Below are 18024 nucleotides of genomic sequence, written 5' to 3' on the forward strand. Positions count from 1 at the left end.
GTCCATGTTTTCGAACTCATGGCATGAAATCCTAGATTTTTGTAACAAGTTACGATCTTGCATTCATCTTTCTCATGATCACGTTCATCATGTTCTTCATGTTCTTCAAAGGGAAACCCAGGTTTTCCCGACCTTGCTTTTGAATGAGGCCGTCGGGACCACACCTCGGCAAGGAGGTGTAGGACCTCGGCTTAGACCTGGTTGGTACCCAGCATGTCTTCCTGACATGTAAAACAGTGTTTTGACTTCTAGCACGTCTTCCCGAGATCATTTGCATGCATGTGAGACTTGTTTTGAGATGTATGTTCAGTATGCTTTGCCATGTGTTTGTAGGATTTGGACCTTTGCCTTGACCCTGACGTCCCAAGAACTAGTATGAGTGGTATTTTTAATAAAATTATGTTCTTAAGGTTTTGATAAAGCTTTGCCTTGTTTTGATAAAAGTATTTGTTAAGCATGAATGATATCCATATTTTATGTATCAAGTATAAGCTTTGTTTTGAATGGCAAGTTATCAAGTATAAGCTTTGTTTGAAGCACTAAGTATAAGAGGATACGGTCCTTTCTTGGAATGTCCATGGTGTTAAATCGGGCTACGGGCCTAAGTAACACGAGCTCCATAATGTTAAATCGGGCTACGGGCCTAAGTAACATGAGCTCCATATTGTCAAAGCGGGCTACGGGCCTAAGTGACACAAGACTATGGTGTTAAATCGGGCTACGGGCCTAAGTAACACGAGCTCCATAATGTTAAATCGGGCTACGGGCCTAAGTAACATGAGCTCCATATTGTCAAAGCGGGCTACGGGCCTAAGTGACACAAGACTAATTTCTCAAAGCGGGCTACGGGCCTAAGTGACACAAGTAAGTTTTGAAGGACCAAGTTTATGCCGAGGTTAAGTTATAAGATTTTGACGTATGTTAGTATGTAAGTTTTGCAAGACCAAGTTTGATGATCAAGATTTATCTCATGTTTTGTACAAGCTATGATAAGTATGGTTTTGACAAGATATATTATGCATTGTTTTGAAAAGACCTCGGGGATCATTCATTTAACCCCTTTATTACTTGTACCATTCACTGAGTATCCAAGCTCACCCTCCCTATGTATATATGTAGGTAACAAGTAAGAAGTCGGCTTTGCCGAGATGTGTGTTTTGTATGCATGTTTGGTCGGCTGTAAGGATGTCGGAAAATCTGAAGATTTTGTATTCTTGATTTGTATTTCATGTGTTATATTCATGTCGGCTTCGGAAGCCTTTTGCCAAGATGTAATATGTACTTTTGTATTCAAGTTGTAAAGCTATGTAAAGATGTATGTCATTTCATTTGACTTATGCACTGCTCTTATGGACCACTTGTATGTTGAATTATTGCTTCCGCATTTGTGAGCCCCCTATGTATATACTCTGATTGTGTGTGAATTTTAGAAGTTGGCCTTCGGTAATTACGGATTACTGGCCATCACGGCACCAAACTACTAGGGGCGGTTTGGGGTCGTGACATCCCCACTCTGCCCTATCATGATTAATCACCAACTTTCGCCTCTAAAAAAAATATTTATATTTATATATTTATTTTTTTAATATAGTCAGATTAAAACATTAAAATATTACACTTGACATTCATTTTTACTCATTTAATTATCGTTTTACATATTTTAACTCTCATTATTTATTAGCACTCGTTTGACATAATGGTTTGGGGTGGTTTGAGACTAAAATAGTCACAAAAAGATAAAATAGATTAAAAAATTAATAAGATAAAATGTCACATCCAAATTATAATCATTTTATTTTTTCTCACATAAAAATTAAAAGAGTCATAAAATTCATCCCAAACGAGACTTTTAAAAAAGTTAAAAAGTCAAAAAATCAACTCATATTTCAAACGAACCCTAAATCATTATTCATAATAAACTATACTATCTCTAATTTTATTATTGTCTTCATTTTTTAAGTTCCAAAATTAACCCATCCCAGCTTCCATGCCAACCCGTCCCCCACCTCCCTTGATTTGGCCCTCCCTAATATGATATGAGGGAGGAGTGGAGCACTACAAACTCGTCTCATTTTCATCCGTAAGTACGATGTCAATTGTAATCTAAACAAAACTAAAGGGCAAAAATGTAAGTTGGACGATGCTTGATTTACTTGGATTTGGGTGGCTCTAAATGCATCTCAAAAATTAGATTTGACATCCTAGTAGGAGTGTTTGGGAATAACGCTTTTTAGTATTTTTTTTTTTTTTTGGATTAAAATAGTACTAAAAGATAAAATAGGTTATAATAGTCAATAAGACAAAATATCACATCAAACTCATAATCATTTCACTTTTTTTCTCATAAATATTAAATCCAACTATAAAAAAATCTAATCATCTTTTCAAATATAAAAAATTTATTAGCCTCCGTTTGGAAAGTGGGTTGACTTTTTAGTTTTTTTGACTATTTTAGCCTGGGCTAAAAGTTTGGTTTGGGAAGGACTTTTTGACTCTTTGGCTTTTTTGACTTTTTTTGTGAGAGAAGAATGTAATGATTATAGGTTGGTTGTTATATTTTGTTTTTTGTGACTAAAATAGCTTATTTTGTCTTTTGTGGCTAAAATAGCCAAAAAAGCCCTATTTAGCTCTTGCTAAACGGAGCCTAAAATAATTAAAAACTAAAATAGTATATTAAAATAACAACTTCCTAAACACCCATAAAATTTAAACCCTTGCTTGGCATGAATTTTTTTTGAGATTTAGTGCTAATTTAGCCACAAAAAAGATAAAGGGTGAATTACATTAACAGTCCTTATAGTTTGAAACTTATATCACTTTGATCATTGACTTTTCAATTATGATATATTTGACCTTTAATTTCGAATCTTGTTCTAAATAAGGACAATTGAAGATATCACTGCTTAATTTTAAGAGCAAAGTCATCAATTTGATAAAATATAAATTAATTTTACAAAAATAAATGTCAAAAAATATTTTTGAATTTTTAAAAATTATTTCTACTAATTAAAGATAAAATTATGTAAAATTGATAAATCTTTTAGACATTGATTTATTTATTTTTTTACGAAATTAATTTTTATTGTGTGCTTGGATGGTGATCATGTAATGGGTTGTTGTTTTTATTTTTCTTAAATTAGTTTCTATTTTTTCAAAAGTCAAATATAGCGACAATTTTGATATCATTATTAAACTAATCCATTAAATCACAAAATCCAAAACTAAAAATATTTCGTATATTAAATATATCGATTACATAGTAAAATCCTAACAACCACGCATTATATGATCATCATCCAAATACATAATAAAAATTAATTTGGTAAAAAAATGTCTAAAATATTTTTTAATTTTACATAATTTTATCTTTGGTGGATAGAAATAATTTTTTAAAATTTTAAAATATTTTTTGGCATTTATTTTTATCAAATTAGTTTATATTTTATCAAATTGATGATTTTGCTATTGAAATTAAGCAATATTATCTTCAATTGTCTTTATTTGGAACAATATTCAAAATTCAAGGTTATATGTGTCACAATTGAAAAGTCAGAGATCAAAGCGACACGAGTCCCAAACTATAGGGGACTATTAGTGTAATACACCCAAAAATAAAATAGACTAAAAAGTCAATAAAATAAAATGTCACATCCAAACAATTTTTATTTCTTTTTTTCTCTCATAAAAATAAAAAAACCTAACCAAAACAAATTTTTTATCCCCAGACTATAATAAAAAGCCAATCCCCCAGACTATAATAAAAAGCCAATCCACTTTTCAAACGAAATCTTTTATGGGTCCTGTTACGTTTCATGAAAACTGTCATGAAAACTATCTGCACCGTTGAATCATGAGACGCATACCTGATCTAACGGTGCAAATGGTTTTCATGACAATTTTCATAAAAATTCTTCATGACACCTAACATTTCCCATCTTTTATTTATTTTTTTGAACACCTCAAAAAGAATACCTATTATAGATCTAAAAGCCTTAGAGCAACTCCAACCACACTCTCTACTTTTCACTAGCTAAAGTACAAAAAAAATACACTCTTTATTTTACCTAATTACTTTAGCTATTGTGTTCTCCAACCACGCTCTTTATTTTAGCTAATCATTTAAACTAACTTAATTAATTTTTAAAATAAAAAAATATTAATTGTTGATATTTTACTAATATAAACTTGCAATAATAATAAATTTGCCCATACAAACATACAAAACCTATAGAATGAGAAGAAGAAAAAATACAAAATACAAAATAAGTTATTCCGTAATTTATCAAACAGAATTGAAAGAACATATAAAATTGTTATACACACACACACATATATAAAATCTCAAATCCAAGACATAAATATACAAAAATATAAAATATATACATACATAATTGTTTGGAGAACCTCTGGGACTCTTTAATTGTAACCACCAAAAAAATAGGATGTTAAAGTAGCTAACCCATTGGAGCTCAAAATTAGACTTTACATTGACTAAAATGCCTAACAAGTCTTGTTTAACTATCCCCTTGAAGATGCTCTTAGAATATATTAGAAACCTACTCTGTATGCCTCATTAGTCTAATAGTAACGTCAGAGGCATAAACTCATCCTTCACGACAAAGCCAACCCGTCGTCTCCGAACTCCCGTCATCACCATTCGGATGCTCATTATCAAAAAATAAATATATATGTCTTGATACTTAATTCAAAAAATATTAAATTGCTTTGGATACTTAATTCTGAACAATAAAAAATTAATTTTAATTTTTTTTATCTAAATACTCTGGCCTCATTTGGGAACAAGTTTTTTTAAGTACCTTTTTGGTTAATTGGCTAAAATATGATGTAAAAAAAACTATTATGTTTGGGATGACTTTTTGGTTTTTACGAAAGGATGTGCAAAAAGTAGAGAGAAAATAGAGGGTATGTTTGGTTTGAGTTTTAGAAAAAAAAATTTAAAAATTTGTTTGGTTTGAGATTTTTCTCAAAAAATTTCTAAAATCACTTTCTCTCTCTTACACATGAATCAATCACTGTTTCTCTCTCTTCTCTTCTTTTCAATCACTTTTTCTCTCACACACATCTATTCAATTACAACAAAATATCAAATCATCCCAAACTCTCAAATTCCAAAACTATTTTCAAAATATACAACCAAATAAACCAAAAAAATTTCTAAAAAAACTCTCCCAAATTTTTTTCAAAAACAACTCTCCTAAAAACAAACCAAACAAGCCTATAATCTTTGACTTTTTGGTATAGATTGTTGACTTTTTAGTTTTTTTGATAATTTTTTGACTTTTTGACTAAAAAAGTCACTTACCAAACAAAGTCTCAATGTCGAACAAATAAAATATATCTGGGTACTTAGTTCCGAACAATAAAAAATTGATTTTAACTTAGAACAAGTTCTGCACAAATATAATTGTTCGGCACTTAATTTTCGAACAAATTTCATAAACCCAACAGTCCAAAATAATGAAATGAATAAAAAAAACCTATCTTCTCTATTAAAAAACTATTTAGAAATGCCTTTTTTCATTATCCATTACTGACTTAAGAATGAAATAGAATGTAAGAATCGTAAATTCAAATAAAATATAAGATTGTGTACGAAGATACAAAGTGAAAGGAGTAAGAAGATAAAAATAGAAGAAAAGATGCAGATTGATTATGAATAGATTGCTCAAAATACTTTAATTTATAATTTTTCAACATCAAGTAATTTTTAATCATTTTATAATTGTAATAAAAAAATTTCATTAAGTTAGGATAGTCAACCTAATTTTTAGGATGCAAATAAAGCAACCACATAATCCTTGTCTTATATAATATATTTTTCAACTTGAAAAAATCATTGCAATATACTGGAATGTTTTCAAATAGGGAAATTCTATTTACACATCATGAATCTTTTTAGTACATACTATTTAATAATACCTTCAAGTAAAACGATTATTAAGGATAATATGAATGCATATGTACTCATTCAAGTAATCTACATATAAAAACACAAATATCTTTTTATACATCATCACCTATACACTATATCTTTTGGAACAAATCTCTCTCCCAACACTGTTCATCTTTGCCATTATAATCTAACACACTGCAGTCATTATCTTTATCATTATAATCTTCACCATTATTTTCCAAACTCACAATATTATTGCCTTTAAAAATTTAGGTTTTAAAAACATTGAAATCAATTAATTTTGAAGATTTGCACACTATGGAGGGCACTTAGATTATTGATTTGAAGCAATACAACAATGAAAAGGTTAGTTTACCTTTTTGTTTGTCTCATTTGTATAGAAGATAAATTCGTTTGTCACGTATTTGGATAACTAGAGTTGAACATTTATAAAATGTTTAATTATTTACATTTGAACAAAATTATTTTGTTCAAATCATTAAGGTCGATCAAATATTAAATATTTATATATAAAAAATTGAACAGATTGATTGTGGGGTGCACCAATCTATTAGCTTAGGGTTAAAAAAGGAAAATTATGGTGTGAACTGAGATATTTTTATAATTTAAAAATTATTATATATGTATATTAAGTAATGGTATATAGTGAAAAAATCGGTGGTGTGTAAATTAAATTATCCTTCCAAATAATAGATAAATGAAACAATTTCAAAGTTAATTTACTTTTGACTAATTAAGAAACATAAATTGCAATGTATGCTCAATTTTTTTTTTTAAACCACAAAATCACCAAAAAAAAAGAAGAGAAAATTGGCCTAAGGTCCCTCCTCTACTTTTGATAGGAGGAGAGGTCCTTTATAATATGTTTTGATGGCTAAGGTCCCTCAAATTTATTTTAGGTTATAAAGTACCTAAATTACCCTTCCTTTATAACATAAATTTGTTTGAATATTATATTGTTGACTTAACTGATAGATTTTGGAAACCGAATTTGAAGTGGAGATTTTGTCGGAGTTTTCGTCGGAGATTTTAGTGGAGATTTCATAGTGGAGATTTCGTCGGAGATTTCAGTGGAGTTGACGAGAAAGATTGCTACGATCGTGTAGATTTCGTTGGAGATTTCAGTGGTGTTACAGTGTGTTGATCGCGTAGATTTTCAGTGGAGTTGAATCAGGTTTGTTTTCGATGGAGATACCACATGCATTTTGATTTTTGTTTTGAATTTTTGTTTAGAGAGAGGCCAGCTTGATAGAGTTGATTTTTATTTTTGGAATTAATTTTTTATTATTTGTTTTTTAATCAATTTCAAAGAGTATTGACAGTGTGTTGATTGCGTAGGTTTTTGAGTGGAGTTGAATTAGGTTTGTTTTCGATTTAGATTCCACATGGATTTTGATTTTTGTTTTAAATTTTTGTTTAAAGAGAGGCCAGCTTGATAGAGTTGATTTTTATTTTTGGAATTAATTTTTCATTCTTTGTTTTTTGATCAATTTCAAATAGTGTTGACAGTGTAGGTGATTTTGATGTTTAGAGTTCATTTTTGGTGCTCTGTTTTTTATCAACATGATGATCAATGATAAGTTTTGTTCTATGTTTTTTCAAACCAGAGAAATTTCATTTTCTGCACTTTTGTTTGTGTAATCCAGAGGAAATTATAAGTGCATATGGACATATTATTAGAAGTTTGTAATGCAGATAGAATATGAGAAAGTGAATGTAAGTTCATAAATTTCTCTGGACTTGTATTTGTAGTTCAGAGAAAATTGTAAGTTTGTTACTCACTTTCAGTTTGTAGTTCAGAGAAAAGTATTTCTCTGGACTTGTATTCTATGTGATTTTTTTTCTATAATTGTGTTTAATTGTCACGACCCCAAACTGCCCCTACTAGTTTGGTGCCGTGATGGCCAGTAATCCAGGATTACCGAAGGCCAACCTCCAAAAATCCACACACAATCAGAGTATAAATATATATATGGGGCTCGCAAGTGCGGAAACATTAATTTAAAAATACAAGTGGTCCATAAGAGCAGTGCGTAAGTTACATGGAATGGCATACAACTTTACATAGTATTACAACTTGAATACAAATACAATGAAACACAAAATACATTTTTCATCTTGATCAAAAGGCTTCTACAGCCGACATGTGTAAATTGCAGACATTATAAGCCGAGAAGCATAGTTTTCAAGACTGCCGACATGTATACAAGTTAAGCCGACATGACAAAAACCCAAGACAAGCTTGCGAGTCACACTTAGGCGTCACCGCCTTCTTGCTCATCACCTACATATATATATAGAGAGGGTGAGCTTGGATACTCAGTGAATGGTATAAGAAATAAAGGGGTTTGCATGACTGGTATTCAAGATCTTTATCAAACAATACATAACATAATTAGTGCAAGTCAAAGGATGAACCAAGTCCATCTAGCAAATCTGTCAAGTTTCAAAGGATGCTTACTAACATCATTATAATACAAGTGATGACATCTCGGCAAACAAAACCCACGCGGTAAACCGTCAGTGGCAAACAAGACAAGACAAGGCAAGACAAGGGAGATATCTCAATTTGATGGTGTCGTTGCATTATAGTCCCCGGACACTAAGGACTTGTGCTACTAATGCTTAGAGTCCCCTAGCACGTACGGACTTCCAAACTTTGTGCTACCAATGCTTATAGTCCCTTAGCATGTACGGACTTTCAAACTTTGTGCTACCAATGCTTATAGTCCCTTAGCACGTACGGACTTTCAAACTTTGTGCTACCAATGCTTATAGTCCCTTAGCACGTACGGACTTTCAAACTTCGTGCTACAAATGCTTATAGTCCCTTAGCACGTACGGACTTCCAAGAATGTCATCAAAACAAGATATATATATATATATATATTTTTCGATTAGGGATAACCATTCATGCTTACAAATACTTTCCAAAACAAAGCAAAACAAGACTTTTATCAAAGCATTATAATATAGCTTTATTAAAAATACCACTCACTTAGTTCTTCAAACGTCGGGGTCAAGGCAAGTCCAAACCCTACAAACACATGGCAAAGTCTGTTGAATGCACTTTCAAACAAGTTTCACATGCATGCAGATGATCTCGGCATTCCTCAAGACTAAGTCGAATCAAAACAAATACAATTCTTTATCTCGGGGAAACATGCTGGGCAACTACCAGGTCTAGGCCGAGGTTCCACACCCCCTTGCCGAGGTGTGGCCTCGATGGCCACATTCAAAGGAATGAAGTCGGGAAAAATCTGGGTTTCCCTTTCTTGAAGAACATGATGAACATGAAGAACATGCACATGAGGAAGATGAACGCAAAGATTGTGGTTTGCTATTACAAAATCTGAGATTTCATGCTATGAGTTCAAAAACATGGACCTGGATACCCATATTTAAGGATCTAGTGAGAACAAACACAAAAACATGAAACTTAATGCAAACTTTCAGATCAAACAAGACCTTTCTTTCAAGAACACATGAACACCATTTTCTCTTTCTAAAACCAACTTTAAATCGATGCATGACATGCAAAACAGGTTCGATCATGCAATGCAGCTAGATGATCAATAAGAATGACAAGACTAAATCAAGAATCTAACCTCAATACGCGAATCTAATGGTTTGATCTCTAGGAATCAAGCTCGAAAACCCACTCTCTCACTCTAAACTTCTTCTTCTTCTTCTAGAGCTTCTCTCTCCTTACAAACAAAGACATATAGCAAAATGATACATTTCTAAGTCTGCTGGCTGACTTAACCCTCTACAGAGGCACGTGGCAACGGCTGGTTGGTGCTACACAGAAAGGTGGCTGAGTGACAAGAAAAAACTATGACAAAGTGTGTTCAACAAGCAAGACGGCATGGACACTCTGGCGAGTAATGATCTCGGCTAAGAACAAGACATCGGCAAGTAGGGAACAATGACCTCGGCTATGAAGGACAACTCTAGACTAAGCTGTGCCACACCTTGGCCTAGATGTGCCACACCTCGGTCTAGGTCATACCTCTCCGGGACAAGATCACTTGGGTGCAAAGGTAACATCTCGGCCTAGATGATTCACACCTCGGCCTTGGTGATGAACACCTCGGCCCAGATAATGACATCTCGACCAATATGTCAGGGCGAAGGTGGAGGCCAAACAAAGTGGTTCCAAGATAATTCTAGGCTAAAATGACTTCGGCTAAACCCAAACCAAGCAAGGTACAAAACTTACTGTAACACTTAAACGAACAAGGACAAGAGTCGAAGTGCAAGTTTACATGACAGAATCACACGAATGCATATGAGTATGGTTAGGATAGCGTGAGGGTTATTACATTAATAGTTAGCAGTAAATTTCTCTGTAATTCATTAAGTTTCTATGATTTTGTTTTTTATCATCTTGAAGGTGAATATCAGTTTGTAGATGTCTTTGGACTTTTATTTTAAGTTCAGAGAAAATTATAATTTTTAGAAATTTCTCTGGACTTTTATGTTGTTCTTGTGAAGTGTTTCTATGTTAAACAATTTATTTTTGTTGTTTTTTGTTTCAGTTTCAATGGACAGTGCAGTGTTGTTGCTGTGCAAATATGGGAATGATATTATTGTCATTAATGTTTCATGCGAATTGAATTTTGAGGAATTGATTGGCATTTTGTGTAAAACATGAGAGAATTTGAAACCTGAGACTATGTGTATTTCATATTCTATTTTGGGCCATCCGAATTGTATGGTTCGAAATAATATTGATTTTCTGAATATGTTGAGGGTTGTTTGTGCACTCGGTGTTGATATAGTTGATGTTTCAGTTAGTAGATGTAGTACTTCTGATGAAGAGGATGAAGTGGGGTCTAGTGGATGGTGAGTGTGATAGGCTGGTGGATGTTGAAAGGAATTCACTCTCTAAGTTTTGTTCTCACCAAGAAAAGGTGTTATCGTCGGCTAGTTGGCGGAATAATATTACGAGTGTTGGACAAAAGTTTAAGGGTGGTGTGGTTGAGTTCCGTACGTTTTTATGCAAGTATGCTATTGAGGTTGGTTTTCAGTTTACGTATGTTAAAAATGACAAGCTGAGAGTTACAGCAGAATGTGCATATAAGGAATCAAGGGGATGTATGTGGCGTGTACATGCTTCTGTTGAAAAAACAAATGGGTTCTTCTACATAAGGACTTTGAACAATGAACATACGTGTGGTGTGGCGGTTTGTACGAGTAAACATTCGAGGATGACTTCCAGCTTAGTTTCTGGGCTGATACTTGAAGAGGTAAGTGCAAAACCTTTAACTCGTCCAGTGGATGTTGTGAAAGAAATGAAAGACAAGTATGGGGTCTCAATCAGTTATAACTGTGGTTGGTTGGGTGTTGAAAAAGCAAAATGTAGTACATATGGGGATTCTTGTTTGTCATTTGATCAATTACGGTGGTATTTTGATGAGGCATTGAAGAACAATCCAGGGAGTTATTTTGAGTTAGATTTTGAAGATAACAAGCGTTTCAAAAGAGTGTTTGTAGCTTTTCATGCATGCATTGCTGGTTTCAAATATTGTCGGTCATTGCTTTTTCTTGATGGAACATTTTTGAAAGGACGATACAAAGGAGTTATGCTTGCTGCAACGGGGAAAGATGGGAATGAAAGTAATTGTAAATATATCTAATTTTATCTAAGTATGTGAATTTTCTATACATGTTGGAATTGAGTGAATGTGAATTTTCTCTGGTTTTGGCCACTATGTGGATTTTCTATTGTTGTGGCCACTGTGAGAATTTTCACTGGATTTTGGTCAGTGTATGAATTTTCTCTGGATGTTGTAATTGTGTGAATTGTATCTGTAGGTGGTCACTAAGTGAATTTTCTCTGTATATTATGATTGTGTGAATTTTCTCTGTAGCTGGTCACTAAGTCAATTTTCTCTAGATGTTGCCAATGTGTGAATTTTCTCTGGAGTTGGGCACTAAGTGAATTTTCTCTGGATGTTGGCAGTGTCAAACTTCTCTGGTTGTTTATTGTTCTATTTTTCTCTGCATGTGTATATCTAATATGCTTGTTCCTATTTGTTTTGTAGGTTTTTTTCCTGTAGCTTTTGCTGTTGTTGATGCTGAGAATAAAGACAATTGGTGTTGGTTTCTTGAACATTTATGTGGCGTATTAGGATCAGAAAGGGTGATAAGTTTCATATCAGATCGACATTGTGGAATTGTGGAGGGAATTGCTAGGTTTTTCCCTAACTGCTTTCATGGATTTTGTCTGGAACATCTAAAGAGAAATTTGAGGGATAAGTTGTCATGTGGAAACACAAATTTGGTTAGGGAGACGATTGTGTCCAAGTTTTCAGAATGTGCATATGCTCCAACAAAGGCATCATTTCATTTCAAGTTAAATGAATTAAAAAGTGAGGGAGGAGACATTGTGAGTGTTTTCTTGAGAAGTTTATCATATGAAAATTGGAGTGATGCATATTTTGCAGGGAAACGTTATGGTGAGATGTATTCAAATGTTGCTGAGTCATTCAATTCATGGATACGAGAAGCTCGGCACCTGCCAATAACAAATTTGGTGGACATGATACGGTTGCAAATCATGAATATGAGGTCTGATAGGAGGCTGCTCTCTAGTAAATGGAATAAAATTCTGTGTCTTCGTATGGATAGTGTGTTGGAGAAGTCTTTTTTGGACGGGAGGACATGGAATGTGAGTTTATCATCTGATAATGTCTTTGAAGTGCATTGTTTTCCTTCGGTTATGGTTGATCTTGGGTTGAGAACTTGTTCATGTCGAAAATGGGAAATAAATGGGTATCCATGTCAACATGCTATTGCTGCAATTTTTAGGAGTGGAAAGAATTTGAATTCATTTGTTGAACCATTTTTTCATACTGATATGTATCGTCAAGCATACTCGTTTTCGATTGGCCCAGTTCCAACTGTTGAAAAACCTGTGTGTAGCATTGAAGATGCTATGATTTTACCTCCATTGAGCAAGAGACCTGCTGGGAGGCCGAAGAAGAACAGAATTGCTTCTACTGGAGAGTTTAAAAGGGTGATTAAGTGTAGTCGTTGTAAGAGTATTGGTCACCATAATAAGAAGACATGCAAGGAACCTTTGTTAAATAGTTGAGGATTATACATTTTATTGATTGAATAATACATTTGATAATTACTTTGTGTATTTTGTTTTGTGAAATGTATTTTTTAGATAGTGTATATAATAATATCAATCAAATTCATCCAGAGAAATTTTCCAATATCAGTTAAAGTGTGTTTGTTGATATATACTATAGTCAGTGGGTTTGTAGTACCTGTCAAATTCATTCAGAGAAATTTTCCTATGGCAGAGAAAATTCTGTGTGTTGTGTTTTGAAGCTTCATATTTATCTACATAAATTTGACAATGGCAGACTAAAGTACTGTGTGGATTGTATTTTTTGAATTTGATAATTATTTTGTACTAACACAGTGCATTAGAGATTGAATGATCATATAGGCACATTCTTTGGCGAGATATGAGTTAAATTTATCTATAAATTTCTGATAGCTTCATATCAGCCATTTCAAGAAATGTGCACACCAGACAGAGCATACAAAAAATTATTGTACAACTAAGAAACAAAATTAAGCTCTTTTGGAATTTCTCTGAGTTGAGAATTTCTCTGGACCAGGGAAGAATTTCTCTGGACTCACTTCAACTCAGAAATTTGTGTCAAAGCCAGAGAAATTTTCCTCACCAACTCGGAGAAATTCCTTCTCTCCAAATCACTCAACCCACAGAAATTCATAACTCAGAAATTCCATTTTCTGTTAAATTCATCCAGAGAAATTTTCCACCATCAGAGAAAACTATCTGGCCATTGTGTTCTGAAATTAAAATTCATGCAATGAAATTTTCCAGTGGCAGATAAAATTACTGTGTGCTTTGTGTTTTGTTGAGTTTGATGATTGTTTTGTACCAACACAAAGTATTACAGATTACATGATCATATAGGCATCCCCTTGGGACGATACAAGTTAAATTTCTCTGTGAATTTCTGGTAGTTCATACCAGAGAAATTTCTGCAGACAATTTTCTCTGGCAGACAATTTTCTCTGTGAATGACAATAAAAATATATATATATATATATTTAACCATCGATAGGTATGAAATTTACATTAGTCGAAATAAAAAAAAAAATGAAATTTAGATTAGTCAAGAAAGAATATATACATATATGTCAAGGATCATCATTCCTTCAATGTATCAACAAGAAAGGATATATATATATATGTGAGACAATTTTCTCTATGTGGATATGTACATTGTCTTCCTTTCACTAGTTTCACTATTACATTTATGGTTCTTCTGGAGGTATTTCAATTGGTTCAGTCCATGACCGGCCAACTTCGGTCACAAATCTCTCTATGAGTTCTGCCCTCATCAACCCTATCTCTTGTGTGGACAATTTGGAGCTGATAGGTTCATGCTTGCTATATTGTTTCATTATATAGCAGACAAAAAGGCCACAATCTAGACTGCATACAAATTATAGGTATGGTTAGTTTTAAGAAACATGCAAATCAGATTATCTTATTTATAGATGTATAAAACTTACGAATCGCTTTCTTGTTGTGGAGTATTGTTGACATACTCAAAGTCGTAACTTGTGTTTTGTGCGTTTATTAATTTGAAAGAGGGTTGTGATTGAGCGTCTCTTTCAAGGCAAGCTTTCAAAAAATTCTCCACGTAATCTTGCTGCAAAAAAATAATTTTTAAATAACAGAGAAATTTACGGACAAGTCAATGGGATTCTAGGAAAATTATCATCACATAAAGATGATGATGGTTCAGAGAAATTTGCACTCGTTACCAATTGTTTTGCATCTTTGACATATTTGTCTTCTGCATCATCCCTCCTTGGCCTCAGTGAGTTGTAGAACCTCCATAAATTGTCTTGTTTGTCCAGGACAAGTAAGGTCCAGTGATTTCCATGTGTGGACTTCTCATTACCTCCAGTATTTATTGGGAAATGGAGGAACCTGTAGTTCCTCCATGCTGTTTCAATATGCTTGTCAAATAAGGACACTTGAAAAGTTTGATTTTCTGTCATCTTGATGAAATTCTGTGTTCAGAGAAAATCAAAAAATGGTTTTGTTATGACTAGTGACACAACTGGCTTCAAGAAGTATATTAAGAAGAGAAAGTAGTAAGTAAATTCCAGAGAAAATCAAATAAAATAGTAGTAACATACTAAGCACATGGATGTGAAAAAAAATGAGGTTGGTTGTTGTCTCTCTCTCATTTGGTCAGCCAAAAGGATCTCTCCATAGCCATCAATGACCTGAAAAATATGATTTATAATTATAATATTATTTTATAAAGGCTGATGGAATATTGCAGAGAAATTTTGATGAAAGGGAAAGACTTACATTGTTGGCAATTTCTTTTTTGCTTTATTAGGTTTCCAATGTCTTCAAAGGTAATGAGATTCAACTCACTTGTCCAAATTAAAGCTCTACAAGATGACAAAGAAGGGATTGAATTGTTGTTAATGCAACATAAGTTTGTAATTTGTTGTTTGTTATGTTCTATTTTGTTTGTTGTACTTACTCAAGCCCAGACACATTTGATATGTGCTGCAAGATGTCTTTTATATGATCTTTTATCAATCTTGAAATTGGAAGAGTTTGTGGAAAGACCCAAGATTTTCTGATGTTTATAGGTTGAGGCAAGACGTACGCATCAGCATCAAGCACTTCTTTGTCCTTCGTGCTTTGCTCAACTTGCTTTGCAGCTTGTTTTGAAGCTCTAGTCACTTTCGCAACTTTGGGATATTGGAATTCTGGATCATGCTACTTTTCCTTCCTTTCTTTTGCCTTTAAATTTTTTATCATTGACGTCGGATCTTTTTTGACTGTAGACAGTGAAAACATTAGGAAAAGTGAAATTTCTCTGAAGCAACAGATGATATTTCAATATGTAAATTTATTTAATTCAATATTTTGCAGTTACCATAGAGTTTTTTTTTTTTTCGGTTGTTGTTTGTGTGGCATTTGTTCTTGTTGGGTTGTTGGTTGTTGTTCCACTTGCATTCCAATTATACACAGTGAAAATCAAACAAGCCCCAAAAATGAAATAAGAAAATATACAAAGAAATGAAATGAGCAGTAGAAATATAACTAATGTGTTCAGAGAGATATAACTTCCAGAGAAAATTACCAATGACAGAGAAAATTATAATAAATAGAAATTTCTCTGAGTTATGTTGACACAAGGACATAACTTTTTGTGGCTCAAGATTTTCACTGACCTTGTGGTTGAAGTTGTGTTGGTGTTCGGTATGGTTGTGTTGCTAGTTGGACGGATAGTTCTTGAACTTGTTCATGCAATTTAGCATTTTCAGTTTCAAGCTCCGAATTTGAACACCTCAACTGTTGAATTGTTTTTGTATCGTCTGCTTTTTCAACCTCCAACATCCTTAGTTTCATTCGGATTGTGCTTTCTTTTTCTTGAAGTTCTGAGTTATGTGATGTCAGGATTCTTATTGAAATATCCTTTTCAGCAAGTAATTCAATCCAATTTCTGTCTTCTTCTTTTTTAGATTGAGAAAGTGTCTTCAGTCTTTGACGTAGATCAGCAATTTGGGCATCCTTTGATTCCTCAAATTCTTCAGGCTGATGCATTGTTGAGCCACAAATGCCATCATGTTGTTGGTCCATCGGCTCATTATTTTCTTCTTCATCACTTTCATCCTTGTTTTCTTCTTGCTGTTCATCTTCTTCTTCATCTTCTTGTTCACTGTCTTCTTCTTTCTGTTCATTTTGTTCTTTGTCTTCTGGTTCTATTTCTTCACTTTCTTCGCTGGTTTCTTCTTCTGTGCTGCTTGCTTGATGTTCTTGTCCATTGCTGGCTTCGTATTCTTCTGTGTTGCCTTCTGCTTGTTCATTCCCTCCATCTTCAGATGGATCTTGTAATGTCTCATTGAATTTGACAATTGCCTTTTTTAATTCTTTCTTCGTCTTTTTGCCAAGACAGAACTCCTCTGATGGGTTTTTGACTAGCTGCTTGTTATCAATCTGTAACAGGAGACTCTTTTATTAGAGAAATGTTACAAAACTCACTGAGAGAAAAAATTCAAATAAGGAAAATAAAATTCATCTAAATGATACTAATGGGAAACAAACTTCAGAGAAAATTGTATGGGCCAGACAAAATTAGAGACATGGAGTTAATTTTATGAGGCAGAGAAAATTATGAAACAAGCAACATAATTTAGATATCAGAGAAAATCAATCAAGGCATATAAGTTAACGTTTTATTATAATTGTGTAAGAGAAATTTGAATTCCAGTGAAAATTCATTAGAAGGGTAGAAATAAACAGTGTTTATCAAAGATGCAAGGCATATAAGTTATGGGCAGAGAAAATTACACACAAGGAGATAAAATTTGATGGGTCAGAGAAAATTATGAAACAACCAACATAATTCTGATATTAGAGAAAATCAATCAGGGCATATAAGTTAATGTGTTACAATTGCGGTCAGAGAAATTTGGATGGCAGAGAAAATTGATTACAATGGCAGAAATAGACCAGTGGTAACCAAAGAAGAAAACATAAATTGATAGTTCAGAGAAAATTGATCTTAATCAATCAATGCACAAGGAGGGAAACAAAGCAATGGTCAGAGAAATTTTGGAATTTCACTGAGATTTCAGTAGCTATAGGAATCTAACCTGTCGAGGTGCAAGAGAGTGAACTGGTGTCTTCTGCAGCTGTTTCGTCAAGGTTTGCAGGTTCCACTTGGCACATCTTGGGAAGTCAGTTGTGTTACTGTCTTCTGAGTCAATGATAGTTGCATGTTCACATAGCCAATACTGTGATGAAAATGAAAGTAAATAAAATTTTGTAAACGCACAAATTTGTAAGTATGATAACTGCAAATTTGAATGGATATTATACTTACCAGCAATGCAATGACACACCCCGTAACTTTTTCTGGAGTTTTGTGCAATGCCATGATAGAATCAATCAATGTTGATGTGATTGCTTCCGGCCAATCATACTGTTTCATTGATTCAAGAGGTTCCACATACTTTATAAAAACCCAACCTATTGAATTCCCACTTGTTGC

At 33.3% G+C, this 18024-nt stretch overlaps 1 long non-coding RNA gene across 1 annotated transcript; it reads right to left on the bottom strand.

Moving 5' to 3' along the window:
- Window positions 1-14534: 14534 nt before the first annotated feature.
- On the bottom strand, window positions 14535-15241 carry LOC145813369 (uncharacterized). The gene is made up of 3 exons (XR_014356372.1): window positions 15143-15241; window positions 14762-15013; window positions 14535-14646 (listed from the first exon to the last, which is right to left on the bottom strand). It is a non-coding gene; the product is annotated as an uncharacterized LOC145813369 (long non-coding RNA).
- Between the last annotated feature and the right edge of the window lie 2783 nt (window positions 15242-18024).

Source organism: Camellia sinensis, chromosome 15, assembly GCF_055761805.1.
Source record: "Camellia sinensis isolate YWXY chromosome 15, ASM5576180v1, whole genome shotgun sequence".
Lineage (NCBI taxonomy): Eukaryota > Viridiplantae > Streptophyta > Magnoliopsida > Ericales > Theaceae > Camellia > Camellia sinensis.